The following is a 17,983-nucleotide window of genomic DNA, read 5'->3' as shown; positions in this document are numbered from 1 at the left end:
AGGAGAAGGACCTTCCTCCTGTGGTGGCTCTTCGGATGCGGGGGACGGCGGCGAGGGCGTGGCTGGTCGATCGAAGCTGGCGCGTGGGAGCGTAGAAGTTGAGGCGGCTGTTGAGGTATCCTGGTCCTTGGTTGTGTAGGGCTTTGTGTGCGTGGGTGAGGAGCCGGAAGGTGATTCTCTTGTTGACCGGGAGCCAGTGCAGGTCTCTCAGGTGTCCGGAGATGTGGCTGCGGCGGGGGATGTCCAGAATGAGTCGTGCTGAGGTGTTCTGGATCCGCTGGAGTCTCTTCTGGAGTTTGGCGGTGGTTCCGGCGTAGAGGGAGTTGCCTGCCGTAGTCCAGACGGCTGGTGACGAGGGCCTGGGTGACCGTCTTCCTGGTCTCGGTGGGGATCCATCGGAAGATCTTGCGTAGCATTCGCAGGATGTGGAAGCACGACGAGGAGACGGCGTTGACTTGTCTGGTCATGGAGAGGGAGGAGTCCAGGATGAAGCCCAGGTTGCGTGCGTGGTCAGTTGGTTTGGGTGCGCTGCCCAGGGCGGGGGGCCACCAGGAGTCGTCCCAGGCGGAGGGTGAGGATCCCAGGATGAGGACTTCCGTCTTGTCTGAGTTCAGTTTCAGGCGGCTGTTCGACATCCATTTGGCTACTTCTGTCATCCCTTCGTGCAGGTTGGCTCTGGCGGTGGCGGGGTCGTTGGTGAGGGAGAGGATCAGCTGGGTGTCGTCGGCGTAGGAGATGATGTTCAGGTTGTGCTGGCGTGCGATGGCTGCGAGGGGGCTCATGTAGACGTTGAAGAGAGTTGGGCTGAGCGAGGAGCCTTGAGGGATGCCGCAGATGACTTCGGTGGCCTCCGATCTGAACGGGGGGAGGCGGACTCTCTGTGTCCTTCCCGTGAGGAAGGAGGTGATCCACTCCAGTGCCTTCTCCTGGATTCCGACGTTGCTGAGGCGCTGTACTAGGGTGCGGTGGCAGACAGTGTCGAAGGCCGCGGAGAGGTCCAGGAGGATGAGGGCCGCTGTTTCTCCGTTGTCGAGCAGGGCTCGGATGTCGTCTGTGGCTGCGATCAGGGCGGTCTCGGTGCTGTGGTTGGCCCGGAAGCCAGACTGCGAGAGGTCGAGGGAGCCGTTCATCTCGAGGAAGGCGGCCAGTTGCTTGTTGACGGTCTTCTCGATGACTTTGGCCGGAAACGGGAGCAGCGAGATGGGGCGGTACTCCAAACGATAACCGTACTGGATAAGCTGTCTTACCCACCTGTCTGTGGTGATGGATGTCCAGACTGGCAGGAACTGCTGGAGTCTCCCCCCGACAGGTGTTGGATGGTCGGGGGGCAGTGACAGAGAGTCACTGTTTGTTGGCGGCAGAGGAACGGGAGTTGTTGTTTCCTCTGCCTCTGCCCTTGGCACTATTACCTCTGTAACACCCTCTACCCTGCTTGGGGTACGAGGATTGTGCGCCACCTTTCGTGAATTGTGTCTGTTGACCCAAGTGTCCTCTGGTAACACCGCGTGCACCTGAGCGACGAAAAGTGCTCCCCCTGAATTGTTGAGACTGAAGCGCCCCCATGGACTTAGCTGTCTCATTGTCCTTTTTAGTTTTCGAGGGTGGTGTCAACATCTGGGCCAAACAGTCTGTCAGGATTAACGGGCTGGTTGAGTATTGTTGTTTGAATGTCAGGTTTAAACCCTGATATGCGAAGCCATGCTTGTCGCCTTAACATGACGCTAGTGTTAATCGCCCTAGCCGCTGTATCAGCCACATCAAGTGCACACTTTATTGCAGCGTTTGAAATGAGCTTTCCCTGTTGTATGAGCATTTCGGCTCCCTCCTTAAACTCATCAGGTAGGTGTTGAAGGAGCTGTTCTAGGGTGTCGTAATGCACCCTATCATATTGTGCCAATAGTGCCTGTGTGTTTGATATACGCCAGATATTGGCAGCCTGCGCAGCCACCCTTTTGCCCGATGCCTCAAGCACTTTCGACTCCTTGTCTGGGGGAGGAGCTTCACCCGTTGTCTGGGAGTTCGCCCTTTTGCGGGCATTGGCGACCACCAACGAGTCCAGAGGCAACTGTCCCCGAATATATGCAGGGTCCCCAGGTGCTGGTCTGTATTTCTTTTCGATACGTGGGTTCACCACTCTCGCCCTGGTAGGTTCCTTAAAGATCTCTGGGGCATGCTTAAGGACACCTTTTAGCATAGGAAGTGTCTTAACTGTTCTCTCGGAGACAGAGAAAGTGTCAAACAAAAAATCTTCTTCCACCGGGTCAGCATGCATGTCCACATCATGATTTGCAGCTGCCCGCTCTATCAAGGCATTAAATGCCACTGAATCCTCAGTTGGGGATGTACGTGCACCAAAGCCCTGTGGGTCCTGCACCACCTGATGGCCTCCCTGGTCACCAGTGTCGTCATATGAGTCCTGTTGTACATCAGGGTCATTGTCAGCTGGGAAATTGTACTGGTCATCCTGGCTGGTTGGGGGAAGGTGATGGACTCCTCCTCGGCGGAGGCTGAATAGGTTCAACAAGGGCAGGAATGTCCTGTGCCGGCCTTTTCTTTTTCAGTGGAATGACATAGGATTCCAATGGTTGGGAAGTGATCTTTCGTTTATAGAGGGTCAATTTCCCGGTTTCGGCATCGATGTAATGTTCAGAGTGTTCTTCTGAGGCTTGATGTCGATCCAATTGGCCACTCTGTGTCGAAGGTTCTGACGTTTCAGTGATCTTCGGCACCGATTTGGTTGCAAATGCCTTCGGTGCCACCTTCGGCGGCAGAGTGTAGAGAAGCTTGGTTGAAGTCTTCGCAGGTGCGTCCACCGGTTTCGGAGCCGACGGCGTGTGAGTTGTCGACGTCGAAGTCTTCTCCCGAATACGTTTGAGGGAGTCAGCGACCTGCTTTGTGAATGAAGCGGAGGGTTTGGTAACCGATGCCCCATGTCCGCCACTATCGGAGGACCTCGGTGTCGACGAGGTGGCCGCCGACGAATCTTCGGCTGCAACGGTCCGTGCCTCCGTTGTAGGCTTAGGCGCCGATGCCGTTGCTTTAGATTTGGTGTCTTTGTGCCGATGCGTAGTGCCTCCGGACTTCGGGTCGTGGTCCTGTGCTGACTTTGCTTCGACTGGGCGTTTGCCTGTTGGCGCCGCAGTCGCGTCCGAAGGTGTTTCGACAGCTTTAGTGGACTTTGCCGGCGTAACCGTGCTCGACACGTGATGGACGACCTTCTTTGAGGACGGGTCCTTGGCCACTTTCTGCGGCACTGTCGACTCGACAGCCTTCTTCGACTTCGGAGGGCCGGAGGGCGACGGAGTCGATGAGGGAGCAGGCTTCGTAATTTTTGATGGGACGTCGGCCATTTTAGGTGTCGTCGAATCCGAAGGTTTCGGTTTCGTTTTCGATGGGACGTCGGCCATCTTTGGTGCCGTCGATTCCGAAGGTTTTGGTTTCGGTTTCGATATGCGCAATGGCGTCTTCGCTGGTGTGTCCGTGGCCGGGCCAGAAGGCGGGGCCGGGGATAGCGGTTAAGGGTCGTGGGTAAGGCCGAGTGGCGATCCCGTGACCTGCGGCTGAATCATGTAACTTTCGGGGCATAGCTCTTCCTCCGAGCTATCTTCCGCGGCCCCATAAACTTCTTCGTCGTCGTCCCCTACCTCCTCGACGTATTCAAGGTCTTGGCTCTGTCCTTCGACGTGTTCTTCGGGATCGGCCTCGACCTCCGTCGACGGTGGTGAAATCTGAAGATGATGGCTTCTGCCTTCTTCTGCGGGGTCGTCGAATATGTCGTCGGGTGCCGGAGCCGCTCGCCGGGCCTCGAGGCGCACCGCGCGCCGAAGCTTGAGCGTTTTCTTAGACCTGAACTTTGAGCAGGCCATGCAGTTGTCCTCGTTGTGGTCCGGCGAGAGGCATTTGTTACAGACTGAATGCACGTCGATATGTGGGTATTTGGACCCACAGACGGGGCAGAACTTGAACGGACTTCGTTCCATGGTAAGATCGTCGGTGTCTTGCTGCGACGAGAGGGCCTCGATGTCCGAAGAGTTACTCGACTCCGCAGAATTCCGACCCGAAGAGTCGGATGAAGCTCGAGACCGCACGCGAACAATACCGACACAGGTACGAAGGCCTTTTGGCCTTAAAGAAGTAAGTTTTTTCGATTCCGACAAGGAGACGTCGAAACCACATCCGAACCCAATGGCGGAAAAAAACAATCTGGGGATGGAGTCGATGCCCATGCGCACTGTAGTCCAGGGGAGGAGCCACCTATCTCGTGATACTTCGAAGACTCTTCCAGGACAACAATGTGCAATCATCCGGACCCAACACTAGGCGGCGATCTATGCAATAGATATGAATTTAGCAGCCCACATGCCTCGAACATACTTCCCTAGGGTCATTGTTGATTTTATCTGTCCTGTAGTTGGTTTTAGCTTTAATGGTCTTCTCTTTGTAATTCATAATAATTTTCTTATAGGTTATTTCGCCAGAATTGGCATGGTTCTGTGTCCAACGATCTTCCTGACATCAGCAAGGCCGTTTTCAAGCCTAAATTCCTCGGAAAACTAAGGCTCATATGGCAAGGCTCTGCCATCCTGTCCTACTTCTAAGGAGCTCTCCGGACAGAGTGCAGTGCGGGGGGGGGGGCCCCTGGAGCTTCGCCTCCCCCCCCCCATCACCGCGTGGGCTGCGGGGCCCTGTGTTATCCCCCTGGTGCTGCGTGCTGAGGAGTTTACTACGGAGCCAATCCAGGCGTGAGACACCGCAGACATCTAGGCTTTCCGGGTCAATGGTGGTCATAGGCCTACTGTTTGCTAGCGAAGTCTTAAAATGAGAGAGAGAGTGGAGAAGTGTGGCTCAATGGTTAGAGGAGGCAGACCCTGAAGCAGAGGTCAGACCCGGGACCAGGGTTCAATTCCTGACGCGGCAGGGTCTTGAGCTCAAATATCCACGGACTTGATAATTCTCGCTTCGGTGCCTACTCGAATCACGGGTTCACACTCTGCAGCTCTGGGCATTAGCCTGCTTAATCTCCACTACCGCCCCCCCCGTGGCGGGATGCCTGGCTTTCACCTTGGGGATGCCCATTCGGGTATCTCACAGGGAAAAATCCAGGACGGGTTCCCAAGGCAAGCGCCGAGATGCCTGCGGGTAATCGAGCGCTATATAAGAACGCATAATAATAATAATAATAATAATAAGAGAGAGAGGGGGAGCAACAGAGAAAGAGCAACAGAGAACAGGAGAGAGAGCAACACAGAATAAGAGTGCGCGACAGAGCAACAGAACAGGGGAAAGAGAGGGAGAACAACAAAGAACAAGAGGGAGAGAGACAAAGAAAGAGCAGTAAAGAACAGGAGAGAGACAAAGAGGGAGAGCAGCAGAGCAGCAAAGAGAGAAAGAGGAACAGAAAACGAGAAAGAGAGAGGAGGATAACAACAGAGAACAGGAGACAGAGAGAAAGCAACAGAGGGCAGGAATGAGAAAGACAAGGAGAAAGAGCAATTCTGAACAGGAGAGAGAGAGAAAGAGAGCAACAGAGCAGGAAAGAGAGCACAACAGAGAGCAGGAGAGGGAGAGAGAGCAACAGAGAGCAGGAGTGAGAAAGACAAGGAGAAAGAGCAACAGAGAACAGGAGTGAGACAGACAAGGAGAAAGAGCAATAGTGAACAGGAGAGAGAGAGAAAGAGAGCAACAGAGCAGCAAAGTTTGTAGGTGAACATCTTCACTTTCAGTTTTTACTCCTGTTTGAGGAGTAAAGAACAACCAAACAATGGCATCCTTGTCCAGTACCACACTCTACCTAGCACACACCTTCCTCTCCAGAAGCAGATGATGGAGCTGGAACCTTCTCTTCTGGTCTTTAAAATCACTGCCTTGTGTTTAAGGCTCATGGTTGTATAGTATTTATATATATGCACTTATATGGAAATATGCAAATTTCAAAATCAACCTTTGCATATATACTGACATTAAAGCCTCTTTACTAAAATTCATTTCTGTTTTACCCCGCCCCCCCTTACCTATCAATCTACAAAGCTATTGGCCTGGTAGTAATTTCAGACAGTAATTAGAAGTACTCAAAAAGCAACGCAATTTCAGTTTTATCCATATTTAAAAATAAATACAGACAGAAAACATTTTATTTTCTTGTTTGTATTTATCTGTAAAAATCAGTAAAAACGGAAAACAGGGAGTCTAACTTTTGTTGCGTGAAAAAATTAAATTGGTTTTAAAATAAATAAAGTTCATAAGTCTCCATTAGCCACCACACTTGCGCTAAAGCTCAGCAAAAACACAAAAATCCCAAGCCCTCAAAAAAAGGTTCTATTGAGAGCCACTCACACAACTTAATGAAAGAGCTTTCCTCTATTAACTCCCAATCTGTGCAAGGCCACCCACAGCGTTTAGACACCACTGTAGGTTTGGCCCCTCCCACTCTGCTAGGGATAAGTTGATGCTCAGCAGTGGTTGGCCTTTAGAAACGGGTTGAGTGTAGGCCTGATAAAAGGTCGTGTGGCCAAAGCCCCATTGAACATGGATGCATTCCTTTCAAGGAGGGAGTGAGAGTTGGATAGAGTATATCATAAAAACATTCACTGATAAAACCATAGTTGCAATGAATATATAGGTTGGACTGGACGCAAGCCGTTAACATAGGTATAAAAAACTCTGAAATTCAATTGGGAACCACAATTTAAGTATAGTTATAGTGAAGACTTAAAACAGAAAACCCACTACATTTTGCAAACCATGAGCTATACAAAAGTCATGCAAAGCATAACTCGTACACCAATTACAATGCTTATGACCTCACATAACGTATGCCAATAAATAGCAACACCATCATTAAAGATCAGAATGTTTTGTTTAATGTATGAGCTAGAGGTAACAAATCCAAATTAATGCTCAAACAACAGGAGGACGGGTAAACAATTTTACATGATGTCATTTAAGCTTATCTGATTAGAAAACCATTATATAGTTCATTTTTGGATTTCCAACTTAAATGGCGATCTTTTAACTCTATTCGTGGAAAATGCTTCCCATCGTTCAAGTTGCTGCCAATGCGTTTTGACCTCAGGCAGTCATGAGGGGTACAAATGCTTTTTAGGAGGTCATCAACAGGACGTAACAACAGTCATTAAATCTGGACACACAGTAGGACTCTCAAATGGTATATACGGATATATTAATTTGATCAAATGCAGCCTCATCTCACAAATCAATGAGCTACTCAACCTTTTTTTTTTAACTTTTCTCTCAAAATCTACGGAATGAAGTTATCAAGCAACTAGGTAAAGCTCTAGTTTCATACCAGGTTTGGTGCAATTGCCTTCAGCAATTTTTCTGTAACAGAGAAAAAAAATGCAGGTGGGAATTAAAATGGGAAGTGCTATTTTGTGATGCCCACACTTATAATTTCCACCCGATCGGATCTGCTCACAACATGCCACACAAAACTTACATGGATGTATTTTTTATTGAATGTGTATTGCAGATTTGCCAAACGAAGTAAAAGTTATAAGTGGAGCAATGGCTTTTCAATGGAAACGCTCATCTTCCCGAACCAGAACTACAGAGTTAGGTGGGTGGGATGGGTGGGATGTCGGACCAAGGAGGTAGCAGAGAGTCCTAATGTCACAAATGAAGCAAATGAGTATCCAGCTGGACTGACCTTTTCAAGCAGCAGTCACTCCTATTTCTGCCCGGTGAATGTCAGTCATTTCTTTCCCTCTCTGGTCCACTGGTACCGCCAACAATACTACAGAAGACAAAATAGAAAAAACAAAATATAACCACACTGGTGATGCCCTACAACCACTTTCACTCAAACCATAACCTTTTTAGTGTTCAAATATTTTATTGTATTTAGATAAAGAGAAATTCAGTTTCAAAGCAACAGCGATACATAAATGTCAAAAATGGATGCATACATGTAAAAAGTTAAGAAGTTAGAAAGAGTTACATGACAAACAGAACCTAAACTTAGGATACTAATGGTTTAAAATGTATCGTGTAAAGGTGACCATATACATGATCGACAGAAAGTGGGTGTTTCAAAATCATCAAATAGTAAATATCATCCCAAGGAAGAGGGATCCGGTGAGAGATCCCCATATACTGTGGAAAATTAGTACGATTTTGGTAAACATTATCTGCGCCATCTTGCCTTTTCCCCGGATGCCACACTTTTGTCGTGCGCGCCCGCCATTTTAGGTGCCTCGATCAGAACCTCCCTCTGCACGCCACTGGCCCCCAGCATAGCCCATCACCCTCGCAAAGCCCGCACACTGACAGCCCCCCCGCTCTCGCATGCCTTGGGTCGTAAACCCCTCTCCAGCGCAGCTCTGCCTCGGAGCCCCATCCTGTTCCCGGCGCGACACCTCCCTTCATTCCTTTCACGGTCCCAGATCCTTTGATACAAAAACCCCTTTTCCTGTGCCCGATTGTCTTCCTCGTTCCCAGGCCGACACTTAGCTCTGCCGATACTGTTTATTGCCCCTCCCCGTACAGTAGAAAGCTTCCCTCATCAAAGGACCCCCGAATTGATCAAAGCCCCCCACCCTATGAGATCCGATCAAACCCCCACATTCCGTGAATCGGCGGAATGTCCAGCTGCGCGATATTCATCACCTGTTGTGACCAGGGTGGAGACTTCAACTGTAAATGTGTGTGGGAACGGGCTTGGAGCGGGGATTCCGAGAATGTCTTTCCGTACATCAAAGTATCGCCAAGAATGTGTTATATGTAATAAAGCAGTAAACCAGTATATAAAAGGCCAGGCCTCAGAAATGCAGTTAGAGCACCTCATGACGATACCTGCTGTCTAACTGATGTGTTCTCCTCCGGAGAGAATAAACCTTGTTTCCTGCCTTCCCGTCTCCAGCGCCTGCCTCTTCATTGATTAATAATTCGTGGGTTAAAGAGGCGATATCGCCGGGCAACTATCGATTGTCCCCGACCTAGTTTTTACAATACCACGGTAAAGTCATGTATGGTAAAATGTGTATCACTTGGTAAATAGAGGATATCAGCAGGGGGGATTAAATAAGAGGGAAGAGAAAAAGAGGAGGAAAAGAGGAGGAAAGGATATGAGGGGGGAGGAGGGTGCAAAGGGACACATGCCACACATATGATGAGAAAATCAAGAGAGGGACGCAAAAGGATGCTGAGCTACCAAACCCTGAGCAGACAAATCCAAATAATTATCCAAAGAATGCCATACATTGGTAGTGATTGAAGGCATAGATTGTTTTCCTTCAAGAAGAGTATGAGCACCTCGAAGATACGACACCAAGTGTGGTATGACAGGAGATGAAAGGATTTCCATTCTGCGAGTATAATCTTGACGGCGATGGATAAGAGCAAATCTAATAGCTCCAAATCTAGATTATCAAGAGGTAAAGGGGAAACTGCAGCCCATGGACCCAGCATAACCATAGGAAATGAGAGATTCATAGGAGTATTAAAAATTATAGACTATTGTTTCTGAATAGGGCCCCAAAAGGAATCTAATAATGTGCATTCAATGAACATATGTTGATGGGTGCTTAGTTTTGAATTGCAATTCCAACGTAGATCACTAGCTCGTAAGTTCAGCTTGTGTAAGCGAGCAGGAGTCCAATGTAGTAGATTCATTGAAAAAAATTTGACTGAATCAGTTAAGGGGCAATTTTATTACGAAGGGATAATTTCACGATCAACTGCCAGGTACCATGAGAAATGTGCTTAAAAATATCCTCTTCAAAACGATAAGACCATTCAACACAAGTAATTGTGGAATGCGGAGACTGTGGGGCAGAGAGAATTTTATACATTTCGGAAGCAATGTAGCCCGAGCGTTGCCACAGGGTAAGAAGTAAAACAATAAACAAATCCATAGAAGGGGCTTCCTTAGAAAACTTGACTTTTAATTTTAAAAGAGTATAAAAATCCATGTTACTGAGATTATGTTTTTTAGCGCGAAAAGAAAAGGGTTATGTTTATTATCATATAAGTCCCTCACTAATGTAATACCTTTAGATGCCACTGAGAGGCCATTCTAGGTTCAATGTCAATAACGAGCTTAGGATTAAGCCACAAGGATGTCCATCTGGATTTATGAGTGGGTTTTGAAAGTCTTCGATCAAGGTATTTTAAAGCATTAACCGTATCTGACATAATACGTTGAGAGTGTGCTACGGTAAATTTTGAGCTTGCGAGAAGGGAGAGAGTGCTAAAAGGAGAGCACAAGTCTCTTTCTATATGTACCCCTGTAGGTATGTTATGGGATTCTGGTAAGAACCAGACTGCATCTCGGGCCGCTGAGAAAGATATTTGGTATAAATTCCAATCCAGATGGTTACAACCTCCCAATGTAGAGGCTTTCCAAAGGTATTTATAGGAAATTCTAGCTCTTTCGACGATCCATAAAAATCTCAAAGTGCGTACATCAATTTCATGAAAAAAAGATGTTTTAAAGGGAGCATAGAAGACAGGAAATTAATAATTGGTGTTATCATTTTAAAAGTTTGTAGGCTAACCCACTACGAAATATATTTAGGTGACCAGGAAGACAAGAGATCTCAAATTGTATTTATTGTGTGGGATTCGTTATAGAGGACAGTATCTGTAAGGTCCTTTCAAAACCCGATCCCCAGATATTTGTCCGGATTGCCATTTAAAGTAGGCCTGGGCGGTAAATTTTGTTCCGCTCGTGGAAATTGCGATAATTTGACATTTTCGCATTCCGCAGAGAGCGCGAAAATGTCAGAACTTTCACAATCTGCTGCAAAATGGAATTTTTTTCTTGCTCACGTTTTAAAAATGCGTTCTCGCTAGCGTCTCTGCGTTTGCCAACGAGTTTTCCTATGTTGGATTGTTGGTAGCCGGTCGCGCTGTTCCGCGTGAGTTTGCGATCGCGAACACGTAATTCGAGACCCCGAAGAGGAAATAAGCATCGCGAGCTGGCGGGACGAGTGAAAACAAGAGGGTGACCGCATGGGCAAGTTGGCGAGACATTTTTCATCGTGATCACGCAGAAAATATCGCGAACAGGCAGGGAAAAAAAACTTCAGCGTCTTCGCGATATTTCCGTGTGTTTGCAGAGATTTTTGACATTTTCACGATACTTTGCCAAAGTGAATTTAGCAAATTCAGCCCACCCCTAATTTAAAGCCTGAATCTCTAAAGTGTGAGGGAAGGCACAAAGGATTCAGAGGGAACACTTCTGTTTTCGCTTTCTTAAGGGTATAGGCAGAGACAACATAAAAATCACATATAAAGTTAAAAACAGAGGAATCGCTGATTCAATGTCTACTGAAAAAATAAGGACATCGTCTGCGTAAACTATAACCAGAATGAAAATCCCCAGGAAAGCTTCCACTACTCCATGGCTGCAACTCCCTTTTCCTACCCGTTTCTGGCATCGGCTCCACCTGGTCTGTTGCTGGATGGTGGCAGGTCTTTGCAGGTTGGTCACCCATCAGTAGTTGTGATTGACACCACCCTCAGCCTACCCACCTACCCAGAGGGGCCCTCCTCATCCACGCTCCTCTGCCAGGAGGTATTCTAATTGTGTGAAAGGCAGGGCGGCACTGACTAATCCTTTTTATACCAGATAATCCCTTGGCAGACACTCCTGGCATCTGCCATCGAACAGAAGAATGCCAATCGCTGAGCCCACCGGTGGTGACCTCACGCCCCAATCCGCCTCTTTCAACAGTACAAAGGGGGGATTAAGAGGACTTCTATCGGCCTCTCAGACCACATGCACGCAAGAGAAAGCAGCAACAGGAGGGGGCACCCACTGCCGGGGCAACGCTTGACCAGTCGCCACAGTGAGCATAAATCTCCTGGGGGGGGGATGGATCCCATGGATAAGAGTTATCCTAAATGGTGGCCGATCCAATGTGGATCCCCCCACAGCCAAAGACACATATGCAGTGGTGGCTTGTCTATAGGGGCAACAGGGTGACGACCCACTGCCTCGCTCCTTAACTAATTGCTTTGGATGTTACAATTTTTTCATGAAAGATAATACTCTTAAAAATTGATTGTTTCCATACATGTTGGGCACTAGTTGTGAGGCCTGCACAAATAATGGGTCTACATTTGTCCTTCACTGGGAACCAAACACCCCATTGTAGCGCTTGACTCTCAGAGGGTAGCTTTGCAGAGCAGTCTAAGGCTTACGCAAGGGAGGTGGTGTGGGCTAGTAATCGCCAATTACAGGTACGCAGAATTAACACTCAATAATTGATTGTCCAGTCTGTACTTTGCTTTATAAAAGTAAGAGTACATTTATTACACACACACTACTCAATACTATGCATCAATTTACAAATATACATAAAGGAAATACTTCTCAACATTGTATAACATTCCCACCCCTCCCGGGCGGAGGGGGTCTAGTCCCACCACTCACATGTATGACCATCCTCGTGCCCCCAAATACTACAGGTTGACCATAACCTGGAGCGAGGGTCCTTCCCATTGGCACCACCCCAGCGGTGGCCCATCCCATTATTTTAACAAGCATTTATAATGGGAACACCCGCCATAGTGACATATAACCCTGACTGAGAGCATCTCATTCTGACCCTGCAGTACACACACGTTAATCACAGCGGCGGACAGTCTGGTTGTTCAACTAACGCAGTAGCAAGAATACATGTCTAAGCATCACTTGGAATGACGGGTACTTATTCTATCTGGTAACATGAACAATGCAAGTCAATCACAGCCCCTAGAGGGCATCATGTTTATAATCACATGACTATGCAGTTATAACCCGGCACCCTGGCTACGATGCTGGCAACAAATTTCCAATTTACTTATAACATCACATATTGCATGTGACCTCCAGTCCCCAAAAGGAGCACCTTCACATACATGCACCTCCTGTGCAATTCCACCCTTCCACCCCTGGGGGGCATCTCCATGTGATCATCATTCTTCTCTTTCCACTCTGGTGGAGTGGTGTGGCTCACTGGTTAGAGGCGGCAGACCCGGAAGCAGAGAACGGCCCGGGACCAGGGTTCAATTCCCGACGCGGCAGGGTCGTGGACCAGGGTCAGCGGACTCAATAATTCTCGCCTCGGTGCCTACTCTAACCAGGGATCACACTCGGCAACTCTGGACATTAAGCTTGCCTCATCTCTACAACGGCCCCCCACAGACGCCGGGGATGCCTGGTTTCACCTTGGAGATACCCAGAAGGGACGATCTCACAGGGAAAGCCAGGACGGGTTCCCCAGCGGTCTTCAGCGCCAGGACGCTTATGGGCAGTCGTGCGCTTTACAAGTCCCACACATTTACATTTACACATTTAGAAGAGCGGTTCTCACTCTGAAGAACAAAAGTTCCAGCATCAGGCCGGCTTTACAGCATGGATGAACCCTTGAGGGGTTATTTCTTTACAGTCCCCTGAGACATAGGGGACACTTCTTATTCTGTGCTGGGGAGTCTGCGCTGCTCCTGCAGTCCCCCTGCACCCTTGCCTTCAAATGGTGGCGACCCCATCCTCCTGGGCTCACCACATGCCAAAACCAAGCAGCTTTGTTTTTAAACTGGGCCAGGTCCCGTGGGGTATTATGGAGTGTGCTCCCTGGAGCTTGCATATTCGAGCAGCGGCTCTCCCGCTGCTCTGGGGAGAGCTGTGCGGACTAGACTGGTGGCCTCTTGCCGCATTCCGCACTTCCTTGTGGCCCGGTCCCATCAGGGCAACCCGCAAGCAGGTAAGTTGGAGAGAAACTTGGGGAGCCCACCCCGGGCTGCTCTCGCCGGCTACCCGCCTGGCCAGCACCGCCGCGTGCTGCAGCAGGAGCGGACCCTTCATTCTGGTCTGTCTGCTCCAGCAGACACGGAGGCCGGCCGGGCGGAGCCTGGCAGGAGTGCCACGGCACTCCCCCCTCCTTTCTGTCGACACCCAGAGCCCAGGGGTGTGGTCTTGAGCCCCCTACCATGTTCATGGGGAGCCTGGCGGTGCATCCCGACTTCCTCTTCGGCGAGGCCCTGGCATTGAGACCTGAGCTGAAGCTGAACTCGGACAAGACAGAGGTTCTCATCTTCGGCTTCACCCCCTTGGCCTGGGATGATTCCTGGTGGCCGACGGCACTAGGAGCTCCCCCTACACCCACAAACCACGCACGAAACCTATCCTCGACCCCACCCTCTCCATGACAAAGCAGCTCAACGCCGTCTCCTCCTCCTGCTTCAACACCCTCCGCATGCTCCGCAGGATCTTCAAGTGGATCCCCACCGAAACTAGAAGAACAGTCACCCAGGCCCTCGTCAGCAGTAGACTGGACAACGGCAACGCGCTCTATGCAGAAGCACCGGCCAAACTCCTGACACGACTCCAACGCATCCAGGACGCCTCCGCATGCCTGATCCTCGACATCCCTCGTCGCAGCCACATCACACCCCACCTGAGAGACCTGCACTGGCTCCCCATCAACAAGAGGATCACCTTCAGGCTACTCACCCACGCACACAAGGCGTTCCACAACACCGGACCAGCATACCTCAACAGACAACTCAGCTTCTACACCTCCAACCGCCAGCTCCGCTACGCAGACCACGCCCTTGTCCCCCATAGCCGAAGAGTGACCACCGGCAGCAGATCATTCTCCCACCTCACCGCCAAGACGTGGAACACCCTCCCCACTCGCCTACGACAAACCGAAGACCTTCTAACCATCAGGAGACTCCTCAAGACCTGGCTCTTAGAACATTAGCTGCCTCCCCCCCCCCCCAGCGCCTTGAGACCCTCAGGGGTATGTAGTGCGCTTTACATGTGCTATGATTGATTGATTGATTGATTGAAAGGTGCTCCCCATCTTTATTTTCGTTGGGCTCAGGGTTGGACTCCTGGACCCCTGAGGGCCATTTCACGGGGGTGCGACGGCACTCTCCGACTTTACTTCGCTGGGACCCAGACATGGGATACTAGGCCCCCCAGGCACCTTCACAGGGGGTGCAATGGCACTCACTGACTTTATCTTGGTTGGGGCCCAGGGTTCGGATCCTGGGCTGGCAGGCACCTTCACAGGGGGTGTGACGGCTCTCCCCGGCTTTCTCTTCCACTGGGGGAGTCCCTGAAACCTGACGTACCACGGGGGCACATCGGAGACCAATAATGGAGCCCCATATGCTTCGTTGTTGCTGGAGTAGAGGTCAAGGGTCGCCTACCTTCTCTGGGGCATATCCTGCAGTGACACATCACCTCTCTGCCCCTGATCCCTCCTTCCTGCACAGGCCTCTGGGATACTTCAAGATGGCGTCGTCCAGGGGTCTCATGCCACATGGTTTCTGAAAAGCCCCCTTGCTCCCTTGCTGCCTTCATGGCCTGGGCCCAGAGCAGGCCTGGTGCCAGGCACCGGGTGACAGCTGCTGACGGATGCCTGCAGCTTCACCCCATCTCTCCCTCCTGGAGAGAAGACCTTCACCCTGGGGAATGCTTACAGTGGAGGGCTAGGCCTCTGATGCTCCAGCTTGGGGAGGAAGGTCGTTAATCCAGCCTGGCAGGGCCACACCCGCCAGGCTCTGGTTCTGAGCGGAGTCAGAGGAATGTGCCATTTCTGGATGACCCAGAAGCAGTACAGATATGGCTTTGGACTCAGCAGAATGGTTCTTTTCACACAATTTACAGCGCACTTTGGTGCGTGTCTGGAGTTTGTAGGTCCTAGGGAACTCAAACTACCCCATACGGTCTCTGTCTCCATAGGAGAATAATGGAGTGTTTATACAGTGAAACAGCAAAGCACACGGGCATCCCTTACATGTGTCTCCCCACATTATAAGGCCTATTCCATGTCACCACCCAGCCCTGCACAGTCCCTGCCGCACCATTCCATCTGAACCTGCCCCTGGGCTGCGCATGACCGGAAACACCCCGTGCAGCCCTTACAGGGGTGCATACATGGGTACACACATGTCCACATGTACCCAGCCGGAGCCCCTTACCCTGACTGCAGCACAGCGGCCTTATCTCACAAGGTGGACACCGGGGAAATCCACATGCAGTCCTTTTTCCTGAGTTTACTGTGGGTGAGTCCCAGCTTATGAGGCTTTCCCACAGTAACAGCTCAAAAATCAGGTGTTCAAAAAGCAAATAATCTGCGCAGCTCAGATGGTCAGAACAATATTCTCACAATATAAAATCGGTAACATCCCCTGGATAGCAGCAGAGGGCTGCAATGGATGCATTGCACATCAGGTCACGCCAGCCTCACACAGTCACAATGCATGTCTGACTAGCTACAGGAAGTGCAGCAGGCCAGGTTATGGTGCTTCTGGGCTTGTCAATCATGTGCCCTTTGCCCTATCAGAAGTCAGAATAGAGAGAAAGGGTCTACCTCCAGCCCTATCCTGGCTTCTGATTTGATAGGAGCTCTGGGGTGCTTCTTGAGATGCCGGAGTTAATAAAGTGATGAATCGTGAGGGAGTTAAGTGAGGAATCGTGAGGGAGTGAGGAATCGTGAGGGAGTGAGGAATTGTGAGGGAGTGAGGAATCGTGAGGGAGTGATGAATCGTGAGGGAGTGAGGAATTGTGAGGGAGTGAGGAATCGTGAGGGAGTGAGGAATCGTGAGGGAGTTAAGGTGAGGAATCTCTCACGATTCCTCACTCTGGGTCATATGTACTGCAGCCCTGACAGGGTCATAGACAGCAGGCGCGGTGCACAGAGGCACACGTGGTATGTGCCCCAGCAGACTCGCCACTCTTCATTGCTCGATTATAGATGGGTGGGTTAGTGCACCGCTGCATGGCAGCAGGCAGGACTGGATGAACCACTGTCCATGGCCAAGTCATGCAGGCTGCTGGACGTCGGAGTGACCCAGCCAAGCAGCGCTGCCGTCCACTTCCTAAACGTGCCTTCTCTGCTTTATTTGGCACGAGGACCCGACCGGGCTACTGCCACGTGCCCGGGGCCCAGGGCCGGCACGGTGAGACCTGTAAAGTTAACCAGGTCCATGCGTGGATAGCTCAGCCCGGGTTTCCTTTGCATTCTGGTGAGAGAGCACAAGTCTGAAAAATGTATAAGTGCACCATATTTACAAGCACGTAGTTAGTTTAAACATGCTTTTGCACACAAGTGTTTTATATTTAGAAGTGAAATACACAGAGAGTCTTATATTCAGTAGTGAAATGTATAAAATGTTTAAGTAGAGTAACAATAATCATAACTGTGTGAGATTAATGTAGAAATGTTGGAATGAATATAAAAACCTCATGTTCTCATGTTAAAGGAATCATGTTAGAGTTGAATAGAACTCTAAAAATCCAGTATATTGTGTAGGCCTTAGGGCAATTCACAGCAAATCTAAACGTGCTGCTAAAATAATGTGAGATGGAGTTAATCTATTTCTTCCACAAATGTATTATCGAATTAAGTTTAAAACATATGCTTTATAGAGGTGTTATTTTAGAAACGTATGCTAGTTAAGAATGTTGCTGTTTAAATCAAGTTAATGTTTTAAGAGTGCAGGGACCTGCTTCATGTAAATCAAGTAGGCCTGAACTGATAATGTCATATCGTTTGAACTGCCATGTGCTCGTTAGGGAAGAAGTCGAGAGGTGTCCAGCACCGAGCTTTGAGTGTGTTTTACGACCTAAAGATATGGTGGAGTCTGGAATTTGAGGCCCACTGCAAGACGAACTGTATGCAGGTGCGAGGGTCTTAATCAGCTCGAATGAAAGGGACTTTGTTCAGTGGCGCTTGGCGCAGGCCTGTAGGAGTTTCCAGGAATTTCAGGGGGTATCAGCGCACTGGAGAAGAAGCCTGGGAACCAAGGTCAACTATAACGAGGGTCTTGAAGAGTACCATCATGGAGTTTGCCGCGGAAAGATGTACCACGTGAGGTGCGTCCCAAGGGGCGTTTCTTTTGGAAATGTGATTTGGTATTAGGGAAAGCGACCCGGGAGGAGGGCAGAGCAGATGATTTTTGGGAGTCTAAGGAAGCGGATGGGTAGGCAGATAGGCTGATCAGGAGAGACCCATTATCAGAG

At 49.6% G+C, this 17,983-nt stretch overlaps 1 protein-coding gene across 1 annotated transcript in view; it reads right to left on the bottom strand.

The window, feature by feature from the left end:
- PLD2 (phospholipase D2) overlaps positions 1–17,983 on the bottom strand; it is a 372,737-nt gene that overhangs the window by 214,029 nt on the left and 140,725 nt on the right. The window contains exon 2 of the mRNA XM_078670622.1: positions 7,667–7,753. The gene's annotated coding sequence lies outside the window, so the exon portion shown is untranslated. The remainder of the gene's footprint in view (positions 1–7,666; positions 7,754–17,983) is intronic.

Source organism: Lissotriton helveticus, chromosome 12, assembly GCF_964261635.1.
Source record: "Lissotriton helveticus chromosome 12, aLisHel1.1, whole genome shotgun sequence".
NCBI lineage: Eukaryota > Metazoa > Chordata > Amphibia > Caudata > Salamandridae > Lissotriton > Lissotriton helveticus.
This window is presented reverse-complemented; position numbering and strand designations above follow the sequence as displayed.